Source organism: Triturus cristatus, chromosome 4_2 (genome assembly GCF_964204655.1).
Source record: "Triturus cristatus chromosome 4_2, aTriCri1.1, whole genome shotgun sequence".
NCBI lineage: Eukaryota > Metazoa > Chordata > Amphibia > Caudata > Salamandridae > Triturus > Triturus cristatus.
Window position 1 is genome coordinate 32,155,515 of NC_140586.1, and position 19,028 is coordinate 32,174,542.

Here is a 19,028-nt window from a genome sequence, read left to right on the forward strand (position 1 = left end):
AGTTTACTCTTATCAGAGTACCCAGAGAGAGTTGCTCAGCTGTTTTGTACATCACCAATTTTCAGATTATATGAGGAAACATTTAAACGTCTACGTATAGGACAACAAATCCTAGAGCAGTTTGGTGAATTGCAGTGGAAAATGTTGCGTTAAGGGCAGGTTATGAAAAGTTAACATGCCTGAACCATATCCTGATTAAAGCAGAAGGTATTTGTATGAATAAGTACAGATGAAACTAGTATCGCATAATCTTTTTCTCAGTAACTAAGAATGGCACATGTATGTTAGAGGTGCATGCATGTGTCCTTTCTTGAGCATTGGGGGTATTGAGACCTCGTTAGATCCTCTCCTGTTGAAGCACTGGCCCCAGTAATACACCACCAAAATGAGCACTAATCCAAATGCTCTACGTAGTTGAAGCAGTTCAGGTAAAACACATTTGTTGAGATATTGCTGTCTCTTGAGGTAGATGTTGAACAGTCTGAGTCCTGTGGTATGCCTCATTGAGTAGATAATGGATCTTAAATGGGTTGAGATGGTATGTGTGGTTGGAGAGGAAGGAGACCAATCTATGGCATTGTCTTCTGTACCAGTATAATGCAGATGTGAAGTAGAGTGCTCTGGTGAAGTGAGACCGGTGGTGTTGAGAGGATACCCTATACTAGTGTGGTGCACCTTTGTGTTCCATTTCTGGAGCTTGGAGTCTTCTCATGTTCAGAAGACTATTTGCGATCATGGTGTCAGTGGAACTCCGCCTGGGCATTTGCTTTTTTTTGTGATTGACTGACTGTAGACCTTGAGTTGATTTTTAGGTCTTGCCTGGCGTATGCTGCGCAGACATGCGCAGTCTCGCTGGCGAGATTTAATGATTTAGGTTAGCTTTCACTAGCGGGGATTAAGCCCCGCCCCTCATTTCCATTGGCTAGCGTCACCGTTTATGGTAAACGGTGGCCAGCCATTGGAAAAGAGCTTCCAGTGACGTACACTTTTCTCTTTTAGAGCCGTCCCAGTTGGACTGGCTGCCCCGACTTACTGCTGGCGTAAAAGGTTTATCTTTATGGGGCCAAACACATGGCCCCATAAAGATAAGAAACCTTTTAGCACAAAAGTAAGTCGGGTGAGCCAGTCCAACTGGGACGGCTCTAAAAGAGAAGTGTCTCTGGCTTCTCTGGTGACTTTAACAACCGTGGGCGCTATACCCTGACATTGTCACGTGAGAGCTTGTGTCTCACTCTTCGCCAACCAGCAGGAAGTGCGTGAATCTTCTGGGAGCGAGGGGCACTTATGGAGGGGAGAGTGTATCCCCCACGAGCACAAGAGTACCACTGAGGCACGTGACAGTGAGTGCACGTGTGAGGGCGCGTGAGAGCCGCAGAGCCGTGTTTTGCCTTGTAGGTTTATATAGCTCGAACTCAACCCGGAGGTATCGGGGCGCGTTACACGAGCACCAGCTGTTCCAGACGGGCACATCCATGTTTTGTTAGGCGTGGGGAGATGAAGTGATTTGCCCAGAATCACAAGAGGTTGAGCCGCCGAGACTCAAACCTGGTTACCAAGCTTCGAGGTCGTACGCTCTAGCCGTTAGGCCACATCTTATTGATGCGGCCGCGAGACGCGATATGTGGTGGGGGAGAAGCGGGAGTTGTGTGCGCGTGCGGCCAATGCTTGGAAAAACAAGCATTGAAAATGCAATAGGTCTCGCCTTTCATTAAGTTAAAGCCATTTGCTTTGCTAATGGTATTGTGTAGCAAAGCAAATGGCTTAAACTTAATTAAAGGCGAGACCTATTGCATTTTTAATGCTTGTTGTGGCCTCTTAACAAGCTTCCCCCGAATCATTGCCAGATGGCTCTGATTGGTTGGCGACTAGCAAATCAGCAGTGATTGGTGGACCGTATCAACCAATAAGAGAGCCTACTGGCGCGTGCAGGCAGCGTGAGCAAGACACGCTGTAGACTCGCTGTCCCGAGGGCCCTTTGATTGGGCATCGATTCGCATGTTACAGGCTACGGCGCGTGGAGACGCAGGCAAACATGGCCCAGACCTGGGGCCCAAGGACTGGCTTCGAATACCAACAGGTGGGGTGGGCCTGGCTTCCCGCGTGGGGATATTTGCACCCGATCTTGTGGTAGGTTTCTGCGGGCTCTTTGATCTGACTCCCGTAGGTGCCTAGTACCCCCAGCACACCCCAAGTTCAGCTGGATTTATTCCCGCACTGCTGGCATGCTCTCCTTGGTGAACATCCCTCAGGCTGCGCTCCAAAGTTAAGTATAGCGGTGAAATGGAGGTTTATAAGGCGAACCGTTCAGCTCCCCTTGCTGGCTGCGCCCCTCGGAGTCTCATTTCTGCTCGAGTCAAACAGAAAAAAAAAGCTGCACAAGCGTTGGCTGAGCCTACAAAACACCACCACACACTTGCAAAACCCTTCAAATGCGTTTTTCCTTATATAACCCTTCTACTAAAAATTGGTTCGACCTTTCTATCGTAAAAGCATGCATCTAAAACATTGCCTTTTATTTCTGTTAATACATGTGCACCTATGCACGAAGTGATAAATTAGTCTAAAAGAGGAATTAACACGACCGTAGAATGCAGTATGGTTCGATACACTGTACACACTGCCATGGGTTTTTAAATATTGCACAACGCATAGAGTGGCCGTCAGCTATATGGTTGGGTTAATCTGCTGCCTGTCATGCATGGGCGTGAGACAGGCGAAGGGGAGGCATAAACCAGGTGACAGCGGTACTAGGAAGCAGCACTGTGACACCTAAACACGGAGGCTAACCACTGGTTTTAATCTGGCTGTCCAAAAAACGGTTCCTTTCCCAGATGTCACGCGGCCCCGCTCTCTCCCAGCAGCTTCTGAGCGGACACTGCGTCCTAGTGGTGCACCAGTTTGTTGCTGTTTGTGAATCAATTTCGGACTGCAGAGATACTGAACGCTGTGTTCGGAAGGTACCGCTTCTCCTATGAAAGGGTGGCACAGGAAAAAGTAGGGGAAGAACTATTGCTCACGTTTCTAGGAGTGAAACTGTTAATGAGAGTAGTTGGGTGTCGGATTGCAGCACGCCTCCTCGCAGCTGCCTGCAATGGATATGGGTTTCAAGTCAGTAAGCCTGTTTTTGCAGCGTGAATCTTTCAGGATTCACTATGCTGTGCATTATTCCGCGATCTTGTGGTTGGGTCCGGATTCTTAGTCTTTTCTTTTTTTTTGTTGTTTTTTTTTGTAGCCCAGGTGGGCGGCGACGACCCACCATTTGGTGCACCTCCCGTGACGTCGTCGTGCTTCCTGTGGAAGTCCCACCTTTGGGGCGCCATCTTCAGATTCTTTTTTCCGCCGTTGGGTCTGGATCGTCATCGGGAAGCTCCAGAATTACAATCGAAGGAAGAAGAAAGAAAAGCGAGTTTCGTCGATAACTACTACGAGAATATCACAGGAAAGGAATAGATTACATCAGGAGCGCGAAGAAAGGAAGTTTTGCGCCTTTTTCTTCGCCCTTGGAGAATGCGCACTCAGAGGCCCTGAGCGCAATGGACAAGACGCCATTCAAGTTCTGCCCTAACTGCCACCACAAGTTCGCGCAGAAGGACCAGCATCCGATCTGCAACCTCTGCCTACCGGTCGACCATCAGAGTAAGGACTGCAACGCCTGCTCAGCCTTCGCACCGAAGATGCTCCGAGTGAGAGATCGGCAGAGAAGAGCCAACGCCAGCATGGATGGCAAGGGTAAGGCCCTGTCGCTCTACGATCTGGGCCTATCCACGGACGATGAGGACAACGTCGCCGAGGGACCCGAAAGCTTCACGGTCGTAGAGACCGACAAGAAAAATGAAGACTAGGTAAGCGAATCGTCGAGCTCAAAACAGAAAATACCTCAAACCCGAGGGTGACTCGAGAAAATCAGAGTCAAAGTCCACGAAGGGAGCCCCGGCGCCGAAAAGTTCGATGACCAAGGGGGGAACCATGGACAAGAGGCAGAGCGGATCCTTCGAAAAGGACTCCCTGGTGCCGAAAGACGCCGAAAGGCAAGGATCGTCGAAGTCGACCCATGAGACGGGACGCTCGACGCAGAAAGAGCGGTCGACGTAAGTTCCGTCAAAGGCCCGCGGTCGACGCCGAAAGCATCTCCGAGATGGAGAAAAAGAAGAGGCGGCTCGAGGCCGAAATGGATAACATCCTTCAAAGGAAGGAGTTCGATGCCAAGATGAAGGAATTCAAGATTCCAACGGCTCCACTGACGAACGTCGTCGAAATCGAGGACGAATTCGACACCGAGGGGCTGACGAGATCTCGAAGAGGAAGACGAGACATATTATGAAGGCGAAGACGACCAGCAGTCGTTCTACAGCTCGGCGCCATCTACCAGCCATGACATCGAATGGCAGGATCTCGACACCGAAAACCCGGAGGAGCCCGTAGACACGTACCCTTCGAGGCCTTCGCCACCCGACGACATCGGGGTGTACAACATGGTGGTCAGGAGCGCAGCGACAGCCTTCGGCGTCGAACTCGACGAAGAGAGGCCGAAAGCCGACTTCCCCCTCGAGACCCTGCTCCCCATCCAGACGAGGAGCCAATTCCTCCCCATGCTACAAAGTGTGATGAATCAGGGGAGGGAAGCCTTCAAGGAACCAGCGACCTGCCGTTCAATCACGCCCAGGACGGAGAAGAAGTATAAGCACTCTTCTCTGGACCCCCCCCCCCCCCCCCCCCCTTACATCAAAGGTAGCATCACCGCCGACTCTATCATAGCTTCCATGGCCAGGAGAAGGGCCAACGTACCAGCAACTTCGGGGCCACCACCTGATAAAGAAAGCAGGAGGATAGACCTCACAGGAAGAAAGGTTGAGAGGAACGCCGCAATGCACTGGCGCATGGCGAATTCCAATGCACTTCTCAATAGGCACCAATACCAGCACTGGGACGAGATGGGGGAGCTGGTAAAGCACCTCCCCGAAGAATACCGCCAGAGAGCCTCGCACCTGGTAGACTAAGGTAAAAACATCGCCAACTCTTGTATAAAGACAGCGTTGGACGGGGCAGAGACTTCAGCAAGACTAATGGCCATAGGGGTCACCGAGAGAAGGCATGCATGGCTAAGAATCTCGGGATTCAAACCGGAGGTGCAGAACAACATCCTTAGCACCCCCTTCAACGGAGAGACACTGTTCGGAGCAACAGTAGACGAGAAACTCACCCAGCTGAAAAAAGAAAACGAAACGGCGAGGTCCATGGGGGCCCTACAGCTGAGGGGAATGAGGCGAGGCAATCCCTCAAGGAGACCCTACGGTAGGGGAGGAAACCAGCAGGGGGCGTCGCACCAGACGTTCCAGCAGGGTGATAGTCACGGACAACAAGGTCAACAGAGGCAAAACTGGCAGTACCAACCTCGGGGCCAGTCCTTTTGCGGGAGAGGGAACGGACGTGGCCAGAGGAGGAGAGGGGGTGACCAGCCCTCATCAAAGTGACTCAGCACGCAAGAGGACGCCTACCCTCGACATGCCCCCAAGGGTGAGGCGCAGTGCAGTAACATCAGGGGGGAGAGAAGATTCGAAAGCCTACGAGCATACAACACCAGTAGGCGGAAGACTGAGGTTCTACCTTCAGGAGTGGCGGCGTATAACCACAGACAAGTGGATACTGAACGTCATGCAGTACGGATACTGCGTGGATTTGGAGAAAAGACCTCCAAACAGAAGACCAAAGGGAAGGCAGAGATCGGCTCAAGAACTGGCCCTACTCAGAGAAGAAACACGAAAACTTCTAGAAAAGAGAGCCATAGAGGCAGTGCCGTTCAGAGAACGCAACAAGAGGGTCTACTCAAACTACTTCGTGGTCCCGAAAGTGGACGGAAACCTCAGACCCATCCTGGACCTGCGTTACCTAAACTAGTTCATCAGAACGCGGAAGTTCAAATTGACTTCGCTGCAGGAGGTACTGCCCCAAATAAGAGACGGGGACTTCATGGTCACCGTGGACCTCAAGGATGCCTACCTGCACATCCCAATAAACAGAAGACACAAGGGCCTTCTAAGGTTCAACATCGACCAGGAACACTACCAGTTCACAACCCTGGCCTTCGGATTAAAATCGACGCCAAGGGTCTTTACAAAATGCCTATCGGCGGTCGCGGCCCACCTACGAAGGCAGGGAATCCATGTCTACCCCTACTTAGACGACTGGCTGGTCAAGGCAAACTCACGCGAGAAGTGCGAGAGGCACGCAAAACGCGTAACAGACACTCTGACGAACCTGGGGTTCTCGATTCACTGGGGGAAGTCATCGCTGGAACCGGAGCAGGTGAAGATTTCCCTGGGGGCAAAGATCAACTCCCTGAACAGCACAGTGGTGCCCAGCGACAGGAGGACAGATGCCCTACTGAAAGAGACGCGGCTCTACCGGAAGGGGCGAGCTCTGACAGTGAGGTCAGTGAGCAAGATGATGGGGATGATGGCGTCGTGTATCCATCTGGTGCCGAATGTACGCCTGCACATGAGACCATTCCAGGAATGGCTACAACAGCAATGGTCGCAAGCGGAAGTTGGGAGGATCTAGTGGTTGTTACGCACGCAGTGCAGGAGGAGATGACTTGGTGGAACAGAGACAACATGACAGCAGGGAGGAGCCTGACGCCACCAAACCCAACAACGACCATTACCACGGACGCATCGCAAAAGGGATGGGGAGCGCACATGGACAACCTCAGAGTGAGGGGTCTGTGGGCTCCAGCAGATGCGGTACGCCATATCAATTACCTCGAATTGAAAACCATCCTGCTAGCCCTGAAGGCATTCCAGAGGCACCTGTACAACCAGAGGGTGTTGGTTCAAACAGACAACACCACAGCAATGTTCTACATCAACAAGCAGGGGGGGGACACAGTCGTTCCCTCTCTCCATACCTCTCAGGATAGATCTACTGGCAATTCACCTTCCAGGGAAGGACAATGTGGAGGCAGACTGGCTAAGCAGGCAGACCTCGGCATCACACGAGTGGGAGCTCAATGGCCAGGAAACGGAGAAGATTTTCCAGAGATGGCGAACTCCCACAATAGACCTGTTTGTAACACGCCAAAATGCAAAATGCCAAAGATTTGCGTCCAGGCAACCAGATCAGCAATCCCAAGGAAATGCCCTATGGATAAGCTGGTCGAGGACATTTGCCTACGCCTTTCCACCGATACCCCTGTTGCACAGAGTGCTCGACAAGTGCAGAACCAGCAACATGACTGATCCTAGTGGCAAGGCAGACCTGGTTCTCACAAATTCAAGAAATGGCACCGGGCAATCCCCACAGGTTCGAGAGAAGAAGGGACCTGCTCTCCATGCAAAACGGAGAGGTCCTACATCCGGAACAAGAGAGCCTCAACCTGGCGGATGGCTCCTGAGGACCTAGAGTTCGCTCACCTTAAATTGCCTCCTAGCACTATGCGGGTGCTGCGGGAGGCAAGGAAACCAACTACACGAAAATGCTACAGCGCCAAATGGAAGAGATTTACTGTGTGGTGCAGGAAGAAGGGCCTGCAAAACAGAATGACTAGAGACTCAACCGTACTGAGGTACCTCACACACCTTCTAAAGAGTAACCTCTGCTCGAGCTCCCTAAGGGTACACCTAGCGGCGATCGTAGCCTACACCAGAGGTGAAAAGGGTGGAAGTTTCTTCACTTCGCAGGTTGTGAGGAGATTCATGGAAGGAGCCAAAAGAATTGCACCTCCTAAACGGTTGCCGCCGCCGCCATGGAACCTCAACGTGGTACTGACGGAGCTCATGAAGGCACCGTTTGAACCCATTCACAAGGCCACGCTGCAAATGTTGACTATGAAAACGGCCTTTCTGGTGGCCATAACCTCACTACGCAGAGTGAGCGAGCTTCAAGCGCTAACGCTACAGGAACCCTACATTCAGATTCACAAGGACAGGATAGTCCTGAGAACAGACCCACACTTCATGCCCAAGGTGGTGTCGGCGTTCCACATGAACCAGAGTATCCAGATACAGAGTTTCTTCCAAAACCCAACTTCAAACGCAGAAAGGGCTCTGCACACCCTCTACGCTAGAAGAGCGGTGATGCACTACATTGAGAGAACGAAGGAACTCAGGAAATCAAAGCAGTTGTTTGTGTCCTTTGCTACTAGCTTCATGGGTAGACTAGTGACTAAGGGCACCATCGCTAGATGGATTGCACTCACTATTCAATTCTGCCACAAACGGGCTGGACAGGAGCTAGCAGAGGGACCTCAGGCTCACTCCACAAGGAAGAAGGGGGCCACCGTTGCCTTCCTGGCGAACACGCCCATTCAGGACATATGTCTAGCGGCAACTTGGGCATCTGTGCACACGTTCACAAAACACTACTGCGTGGACATTCAGATGAACAAGGAAGCACAGGTCGGACAGAAGGTGCTTCAACACATTTTCAACGACCACCGCTCATCTACCACCCAGCCACCACAAAAATAGGAAAACCGCTACAAAGTCTATGCACAGCATAGTGAATCCAGAAAGATTCACGCTGCAAAACGAATAGTTTCTTACCTGTCGGTGTAGTTTTGCAGCTTGAAGCTCTTTCTGGATTCACTAGCGAACCCACCCACCCACCTCCGCCAGGAAGATGAGGCTGGAGGAAGAGGGGGTAAAATGGAAAAAATCAGAAGGAATGAAAACGTACAGAAAAATGAACAATAAGGATTAATCAATCGCCTAGGGTTAAAAAAAAAGAGAGAGGAAAAAAGAACCCGAAGATGGTGCCCCAAAGGTGGGACTTCCGCAGGAAGCACGACGACGTCACGGGAGGTGCACCAAATGGTGGGTCGTCGCCGCCCACCTGGGCTACAAAAAAAAAGAAAAGACTACGAATCCGGACCCAACCACAAGATCGCGGAATAATGCACAGCATAGTGAATCCAGAAAGCTCTTCAAGCTGCAAAACTACACCGACAGGTAAACTATTTGTTCTGTAACGTTTCATTAAAATGCTGCCCCGTTATGTTGCACCCTTTGCGTGGTTCCCAGACGGAGTAGGAAGACACTACCAGCAATCCAGAAGGATGCAGCTGCTGTCTAGTTTCGAAACTCTAAGAATAAGCACAGGTTGTGATGCAGGCGTTTGTTTACACACGCGTCACTGAGGAGAGGAGCTGTCATTCCTCACTGCTCAACTCTGTTTTAATTTGTGCTAATAAAACCCTCCCCTCTGTCAGCCAAAGATCCTTTCGGCCAAGCAGAGAATGGTATAAAAAAGCTCTCTCATAAAGCTGTTTTATCATCTGCTTTTTGGTGACACAGTGGCTAATTTTTAACTGAATAATGTAAGAAATGAGATTTGCTCCCCCATCCTCTGTTTTGATAGTAAAAATCAACCATTAAGGTACAGAGGGCCCCTCACAGACCTCTAGGTTTCGGTGCCACTGCGCCTGCTGCACTAGTAATATCTACAGCCCTTTGCTCATGGCACCCTACGCAGCTATAGAATTGTTGCAAAATGTTTTAAGATGCGATTGTCAGATATTCCTTTTTATGATGGGCACATGCTGATGAGCTTTGCGGGGGTCAACAGAGGGTAAAGGACATTGTCATTTACAACGCAATTACTTGATTAATGCTTCAGGAAGGGGAACAAACCCAATAACATTTTCAATGCCAATAGCTCAGAACAATGTCATTGCGAGACATATTGCATTGTAAATGCTTGTTGTTGTAATCTAGCTATTCTCGTCTTAGATGTTGTATGAAGCAAGATTGTGTTCTGATCAAGAAGGCTCTCAGTGTTGGTATGATGGAGACTGGAAAAAAGTTACTAGTCAGTCAGTGGGCATGGGTCATCTGGCAGTCCTGCTTTGCTGTAGGTGATGACTGGGGCCTGGAAATAAGTCTAATAGCCAGACAGAGGAACTCTTTAAAGTGTGGACTCTTTAAAAGGAAGCTATCAACGATTTTCATGAAGATGAGATTCAAGATTCTAGCTTTCTTTAATCTACGTTTACAAATCCTAAACTGCGTGTAACTCTGTAAATCATTTTTTCCTTATCCGTGGTGGGAGATCCGAGGACGGCCTTTAAGGTTTGCTTTGTATTAAGGAGGTTTGTGTGTGAGAGCCATTGGCTGAAGAGTGGCTCTGAGGAGTCCATTGCAGAAATGGCTTGTAACTAGGCTCAAGGTCTTTGGGGGAGCTAGTTTAGGGTAGTCGTGGGCGTCAATGGCAACTCTGCTTGTTTTGTGGTGTGCTTTATCCTCTTGTGGTCCTGAAAGGTGTCTTGGTGCAGAGAGGCATTTCACAGGGGTAAGTCCAAATTGCCTGCCAAGCGACAAGAACATCCATTTCAACAAGCTAGCTTTTAGATTATGGCCTGGAGCTTGAGTAGGACCATAACCTCGTTGGAGATCTAGGAATTCAAGTGAAAGGAGAAGGTATCTTGCATTCGGTGTTATCAAGGCAGATGTTAAAGCATTGAAGAATGATCTAGGAATGTGGAGGCATACTGTTAATGTAATCTATTTTCAGAGGCTGGCAAGAGTTGGCTTTGAGTAAATTTGTTGTGTGTGAATTAAGTGGAGAAGTCCCTTATGAGATGCATCTGACACTTGGCTTCATGGACTTTATCGGATTAGAAGGCAAGTGCTAGGTCCGGCTTTGCAGTAGTTGTGGGTGGCCATGGGAAGGGGGAAACATTTGGCAGAGTGTGGGGGAGGGGCGATTAAGCAGGAGCTCAAGGGATTTAGCAGGATATGGAGAAAGGGGTTTAAAGCTGGGGACAGTAAAAGCAAGTAGCCAACATTTCATGGGCATGTGTAAGAGGGGAAGGCCTGCTGATGCTCAGTCTTTAACATTTCTGCCAATGACTTACTATTTGCAGGCCACAGCAGTCGTGATGTGAGATTTCAGCCAATAGATGCTAATAAGGCTCTGGAGATGAGTGTTGGCGAAGAAGCAGTGCGTTGTGGAGAAAAGGATCGAGTTAGAATTGCGGAACTGGGACATGGCAGTTTGGAATTGGGACTGCAAGGAGGCAGAGGTGGTTGTAGAAAATGGGGGTTGGAAAATATAAGGTACATGTAAAGGGGTACAAGGGCTACAGGTTGGCAACATGAGACTGTTTGGCAGTTTGGTAGGGACTGGTGCATTTGTGGACATAGCTCAAGCACAAAGTTTCTATAGTTTCCTAATGATTCACCCATGGCATTAAGATGTCTCAGGGAGGTGGCTATTGCGTGTGGATATGTATGTGTATATATTTTCTGTTCACACCACGATGTTCAGAATATACAAACCTAAGATCAAGAGTCTCGGGATTCATGCCGCCCACTGGGCAAGAATCGGATGAAGAATTCTCGCTGAATGATCGAAGGGGGAGACAACCTATTCTAAATCCAATATACAAACTCTTAGCCAAAAGTTGTGTTAAAATATCCATATAGGTTTCAAAGGCAGGGGAAGTTTTAAATGACAACTGCTCGGTTAAGTGACCAAGAGTACCCATGGTTATTACCTCTTAACACACGAGACCAATAGGTTGATCTAAAGGCCAGCTTGTCCGCCATATAAATTTGTTCAGGGGAGCCCCACAAATTAATCGAGCCCAATTTTTTTTTTTTTTCACACCATTCGTTAACAAATCTTAGTGTACCTCCAAAGCATGTTCAAGTTTCTTTATATCTCTCAACGAGTCTCCATATTCAGCTAGTCTGGCATTGTTCAAATTCAAATCCAGAATAAAAATGGTTTCATGTGGGCCAGATCAGAAACTGTTCATGCCAATATCAAATTAAAATGGTACCAGGAGAGTGCTTTCAGGACGGGAGATACAAGGTGTATATGTATTCTTCTGAAAACATAGCATGGCCTTTGATCTGTGGAATATTGTGTGTGGACTGGGTCACCCCCAAATAGTTAAAAATAAAAACCCGTTCCAATCTGTCTGTTCAGCCATTACAGAACAACTCTTTTTAGCCTTCTTAACAAAAACCATAAACGTAGATTTTGCAGTGTTTAAATCCAGGTCCCTGTGGCTGCAGAACTCCAGAAATTATTTAGCAGATTTTGCAACCCCATCGGGCATTAGGAGATTAATAGGGAATAGTCAGCATCAGGAGTATGGGTGTTTCGCCCCTTCAGAATAGTATTCATTTATGTATATTTGAACCAGATGGGTGCCAAAAAGTACGTCGGGCCCATCTTGCAACTGGGATGCGCTATGTCAGCTCCCCTCTATCACCCCAACTGACCTGCGCATAGTTCTTGTCATGCAGCCTAGCCAATAGTTCAATGAACCCACTTGGAATTTCTATGCTTGCTAGTACTCTCCAAAGTTTCTCCCGTGGTATCCGTTCGAATGTGGCACACAGATCAACAAATGCCACGTTGTTTCTGGCTGCCCAACAGGACGTATTTCCAATAAAGTAGGGTGAACTTAAAAACTTGATCGAATGTACTAACTTTTGCACACAGTCCTGCCTGTAAGGGTGTTATGATCTTCTGATCATCCATCCCCTCTTGCAATCTGTGTAAGACCTGTCTAGAGAATATTTTTTGAAGGTTATCTAGTACGCTTATGGTCCTATAATTTGACGGGCAATCCGCATCACCCTATTTAAAGATTGGGATTATTTCTGCCCCTTTCCAGGTGTCCGGAATCACCCCGCCCCCAGCAATTGCATTGGAAAGAAGATTCACATAGCTAGCTCACAACCAAGGTTCTGATTTGTATAGCTCACCAAGTAAGCGATCGGGACCAGTGACCTTTAGTGCCTTTAAACTATTAATAGCAGAAAAGGTATCCTCCAAGCTAAAAGATGTTATCAAACTTCCCGATTTTGTAACATCACCCTCGGGTCACTCATCAACCACATTGAAGGGCTGTTGTGGGGCTATCCTAAGTGTATAATTTGTCGAAGAGTTCTTCCCATCTTTCTGGCGGGATGTTATTCCTTCTGGGGTTGGTGCTTCTGCCTGTCCCATGTGCAATGATATGCCAGAATGACTGGCCATCATTCTCTCTGAGGCCATGGAGCAGGTCTTGACAGATAGCATCCTCCCACTTGCTCTTAGCATGGTCAATTGCATACTTATATTCCCGATATATTGTGCAAATCTTAAGTCTGTTACAGCACCTAATAGTGCTTTTTTCAGTGATTGCTTGGCTTTTAGAGTCAGAAGAGTACAGTTGTGGGTCTTTGGGAGGAGCTTGTATTTTACCACAAGATTCCTTATAAAAAATACTCTAGCATTTTCAAAGAAACCACCATAAAAATCTAATTGGTATAGCCTCCTCGGGGAAATTCTCATAATTAGATAAAAAATATGAACCACTTATCTGTGTGGAGCTTCTCATTAGCCATAGCCTTTGGCTAAGAAACTCTTCTACAGTTGTTGGTCACAATGGGTTCAGGGAGCACAGTACTATGGTTGGACAACAATCTCTGGAAGTCATCCCCAAATAGTGTGACAAACTGGGAATTGTGGTCACTAGCTGCATGACCTGAGACTAGCCTCCTAAAGGATATTGTCCATCACACTGGATGTAACTCCCCTCTTGAACATGGCTGCTCTCTTTTTGTCAGAGCAGGTTCTCCCGTTGCATGCTCGCAAACTCCGCCCTACCACTACAGATGCAATTTGCAAAGCAACATTAAACAAGCATTTACAATGCAATGGTCTCGGCAATATTATAGGTAGAGCTATTGGTATTGCTCATTATTTTTTTTTTATCATTTTTGTATCCCTAAATAAATGGCATTGTCATTTCTATTGGCATTAGCTTTTTTTTGCATATGTGATACCTATTGCATTAGCAGTGAGGTAGTGAGAGAGTGAGGTAGTGATCTTTTTAGAGAGAGAAGTAGTGAGATAGTGATATAGATAGAGGGGAGTAGTGTTGTATAGAGAGTTATGTAGTGAGAGAGAGTGAGGTAGATAGTGTGAGGTAGTGAAAGAGTGAGTTAGTGAGTGAGAGGTATTTTCTGACGTAGTGAGATAGAAACAGTGAGTGATGTTGTGAGGTAGTGAGAGAAAGATTGAGGTAGTGAAAGAGAGTGAGGTAGTGAGGGATGTGAGGTATTAAGATAGAAACAGAGTGAGGTAGTGAGGTAGTGAAAGTGAGTGTAAGTGACTTAGTGTATTTGAGAGAGAGAGTGAATTAGTGATTTAGAAAGAGTGAAGTTGTGAGGTAGTAAGAAGTTTTGAGAGAGTGTGTTGTGATATAGTGAGGTAGTGAGATAGAAATAGATAGTGATGTAGTGATAGAGAGTGAGGTAGTGAGATAGTGTGTGGCTCATCGATTCCAATATAATATACTTGAATGAACTCGAGTGCAACTCGCCCCACCCCCGACGCCATAACCACACTCTTAAACCATCTACCTTACCGAAGCACATGTATCACATTGAAATGCCTTTTACAAATGCCTCAGCCTTTCTGCTCCAAGCTCGGCAGACGATCCCCTGCCCCCGCGTGTGCACCAATCACTCATTTAGCCCCCCAACCAGCCTGCAGCTTCCATCCGTCGGACCCGTGCTCACCCTCTCGGCATAGAAGCGCAGCTCGTCGGCGCGAGCCAAGGTTGTCTGTATGTATGCGCTCGTGCCGCACCAGCGCCGTCAGCAAGTTCCGCAGCAGGTCCAGGCGCGAGCGGGGCCCCTGCCCCATGCGGCGAGCTACGCGGCCATGAGAAATCCACAGAGCAGATGAGGAGCACACACGCTACTGAACTTTTCTCCGGTGGGAGTATAACTTTTGCTTGTTTTCATGTGCAGTGTTTGTGCAAGGTAAGTTTGCACATTCACGCTGGATGCATGAGAAGCCACGGCTTGCCATCTCTGCAGTCTGGATGATGGTGTGTAGGAAACTGATCCAAGCGATAAGAAATCCGTCCATGGCCAAACTGATGCCCCGCCTCTTGCCCCCAGCCCCACGTATGTACCGCTTCCAGCCCCCACTAAGTCCCCGCTTCCAGCCGCAGAACACACTGCACCAAAATCAGCTTTCGGCCTTCTGCACCACCGATGTACCGCTTCCGGCCCCAAGACCCATTGTGCCTCAGTCTGCTTCCGGCCCAACGATCCACTGAGGTACCGCTTCCGGCCCAAGGACCCGCTGAGTCGCAGCTTCCGGTCAATGGTGCACTGATTCCGGCCAAATACAGAGCCCCAATACATAAAAATACTCACTCCCGACCACGAAGAAAGAACGTGACTATGGAACTGATGTAACAATAATAAAAACGACAATAGTAGCAACGAAAACAACAACGATAATAATATGAATCGGAGTATAATAACAGCAGCAGTATCGGCGCGCACGTGCAGACCTCCGCAAGGATTAGCGCGTATTTTACACCCAAGAGTTGGCAGTTCGCGGGCCGCAACACGTTTGCTTCTTCCGAAGACAATGTGTTTTTGTTGCAAAGCCGTTTGTTTACTATGATTCTGACACAAACATACCCCAGGCTCCTAAAACATTACACGTTTTTGCTACAATCCATTTTTGGGAGGGGTTTTCCACCTCAGCAGATTCGGCGTGAGGCGCGCGCTGCGTTCTTTTCCGATGTTGTTTAAGTTAATATCACTTTGTTTGTGGAAACATTCAAGCTTGAAGTGGTCAGCGATCAATTCTTGGCAGAAATACCAACACGCCTCAAAGCGAATCCCTCTGATGGTTTTGATCAAAATTGATAAATCGGTTGCACGTGAACTCAATCCGAGGAGGATGCGTTCAATTTCACAGAAGAAAATTAATATTATAAATTGGGTCCGTGACGTCGGTTACGCGGTGCATTATTGCAAAACAGTTTCCTCAACAGATGGAAACGTTTTTAGAGTTGGGAAGAGTAACAAACACACCGCTGCCTTTCTCCGAGGCGAAGCAGAAATGCCTCGGAGAAAGGCAGCGGCGATTTCGGATTCGGGGGCGTGTTTCTTTTTCTCTCCTCTTGCCATTGGCAATGGTCTCGGCATTGTTAAAGTTAAAGCTATTGGCATTGCTCATGATATTATTTTTGTTTGTTTTTAAAACATTTAAAGAAACGGCATTGTTATTTACAATGTCAATAGCTTAATCACTCTCAAATGCGAGACCTATTGCATTTGCACCCACACAGAGCCACACACCCAAAGCCACCCACCCACACAGAGCCACCCATAGAGCCACCCACAGCCACCTACACACACACAGTTACCCACACACAGACAGACCCACCACGCATAGAGCCACCTACAAAAAAGCCACCCACGCACACAGACCCTCCCCCCCCACACAGAGCCACCCACCCCCACACAGAGGCACCCCCACACAGAGGCACCCCTTAATGATTTTGGAGGAGGGGGGGCTTGAGAAGATGCAAGGGCAGGTTCGTCCTTCTCACTACACACGATGGTTGTATTAAATAATTTAGAGATACAGCCCTTCCTGTCACAGCTCTAGGTCTCGGAAGTGAAGTCAATAACAGGTGTTATCACCCGCTTCAATGCTACTTATGAGACCGTCTGTTCTGGGGCAGTCTGAGGGTACTGGGCAGTGTCATTACAATGCCACAGCGCCTAAACTACTCCTGCACTGGGTAAGGCGCTACCACAACCCCGTGTTACTCGAGGCATCTTCTAGAATGGTCACTAGTGCCACGGGGCCTAACTACTCCTGCACTGGGTAAGGCGCTACCACAACCCGTGGTTACTCGCGTTTGCTGGTTTAAACAGGGGATGAGGAGTGCGGTGCAGAGTCAGGCAGCTCAAGACGGAGGCTGAACGTAACATCCTGCGCTGGGCTCAAATGGTAGGGAGCAGGAAACAGCTAGAAAACACGCTGCGCGCTCACACTGCAACTTCACCAAAATCCAGAGCGGAGACGGAGCACAGGGTGAGCGTGGGTTCCAGCTCATGCACTGGAAAGTGCTGTGTGCTGCTGCTGCTGCTCACACTACAGGAAGGAATTGTGAAGGGCAAATCAAGAACCGGGCTTACCGCTCATGTTGCGAAGTGCATCCTGCGGGAGAGTGCGATATTGTGAACGCTAGACTGCTATTGGGCCCATGCTAGGAGTTACCAACACGCAACGGCCAGAACTATAATATGCTAATACCCGTGCAAGCTGCGACGTGACGCATTGAGCTGACAGCAGGGGGAGAGGACGACATTTACACCACCGCCTTTCTCCGAGGCAAAGCAGAAATGCCTCGGAGAAACGCAGTGGCGTTTTCGGATTCGGGGGAGTGTTTCTTTTTCTCTCCTCTTGCCATTGGCTGGAGGAGAGAAACACGCCTAAAAAGGGCGTGGCTAAAAAGTGGAAAGAAGAGCACGGAACACGCCCCCGAATCTGAAAAAGACGGAGCCTATTTGGAGGGACGGCTCCCTCCTCCAATGGCTGGCCTCCGTTTAGGAAGCCAGCCAATGGAGGAGAGGCAAAAAGATAGGCGGGCTAAATAGCCACTCTAAGAAACATAAGATCTCCGGACTTTCGGTTCTGCCTTCGGCAGACCGGACGGTCCCTCGACCTAAAAAACAATGCTGAGATTTATCCTAAAACTAGCGATGCCGTATGCAAGGGTACCTGTAACAAAAAGGCTGCAGGTGGAGACTTGAGGACAAGTCTGGCAAAGTCTACCCAAAGCAGTAAGTTGAGGTGCTGTAGGTCATAGGGACACAGTCGATTGAGCTCCCTAACGCCTTGGAACTTCGTGTGCAGTTGTATCCTTTGATGTCATTCTTCTTGCCGGTCGCGATCAGGAGGAGCCTTTGTATTCACACCACGTGCGTCGTCATGGAGTCCAGAAGGGGTCAGCCAACCCTGGACTTGTACTCTGCATCACTGGGTAACCTTTTCTGGATCGGTGTGCCACCTGGACACAGGCCTGAGGCTTCGGGTGCAAAGTGGTCAAGAATAACTGATCTGGAAGCCACCAGAGTCCTTAGTGTGTTCTTTGTGGATAGAGCCTCTGTCCTCAGGAGTTTTTGGTCCTCTTCAGAGGCAGGCAGCCCTCCCAAGGTTTGTGGAGGTCGCTGACTGCTGAAAGATGTTGTTTGTTTCCCTGCTGGATTTTCGAGGTCTGCTGTAGGGTTGGGGGCCAAGTCAGTAGGCATCGTCAGTCTTCTTCATCCTTTCTCTTCTTAGGTTGGCTTGAACTACCTTTAGGGTCTGAGGGAGCCACCTAAATACCAAATTTAGGGGCGTTTTTAGGAGAGTAGCAGGGCCAATGGAAACCTTACTTTAACCTGGGATGTCTACACCCTCATATAGGCCACCCTCCGGGGGGGGGGGGGGGGGGGGAGAGCATAGTCCTACCTGTTTGGAGGAGTCCTCTCATCTTCAAGATGCGGAGACTGAAAGGTGTATCTCACCTCTCCTCCTACACCTTATTGTTGGAGTTGGCAGAGGTGGGTATGCCTCATATTCTTCCTAGTTTTTCTTGCCGGATTTCCTACCCAAAGTGGTGTTGTAAACCAGGGGCTACCATCCACTGCTAGCAGCAGACGTTGGTGGTCGCATTACACAGGGCGGCAGGTCTTTGAAGCTTCCCGCTTGAGCACTGTGCCTGTTCGAGGGGAGGTGGTGTGACACCTCCGCCCAGGATGTGCTTGGTTTCTGGTCCCAGAGAGCAGCAGCTCTCGACCCAGTGGTCCAGAAACATGTCTAGTGGTGGCAGGCTGCCTAAATCCACATCAGGGTTGGTACATTTTCAGGGAGCACCTCTGAGGTACCCTCTGAGTACATGCCTCAGTAAATCCCACACTGGCATCACTGTGTGTTTATTATGAGGAGTAGTTTGGTGGGTTTGAGAGGAGTAATTTGGCACCCAACACTCAGTTGTCGAGTTTCCAGCCAGTGTACTATCCTTGGCTTCCCTGGCACTTACAATATTAAGGAATATACCTCAAATTGTAGAGGCATGCAGATATGCCCACACCTGAGATGTAGTGCACCCTGCCTTAGGGCTTGTAAGGCCTGCTAGAGGGGTGACTTACTTGTACCTTAGGCGGTGCTAGTTGGCATGGCATACAGGCAGTGTGCCATGTCGACTTTGTTGTTTGTCTGCACCA

The 19,028-nt window shown here is 48.9% G+C and overlaps 1 protein-coding gene across 1 annotated transcript in view; it reads left to right on the forward strand.

Moving 5' to 3' along the window:
* Positions 1–19,028, forward strand: part of PA2G4 (proliferation-associated 2G4) — a 47,270-nt gene that overhangs the window by 12,235 nt on the left and 16,007 nt on the right. The window lies entirely within an intron of this gene.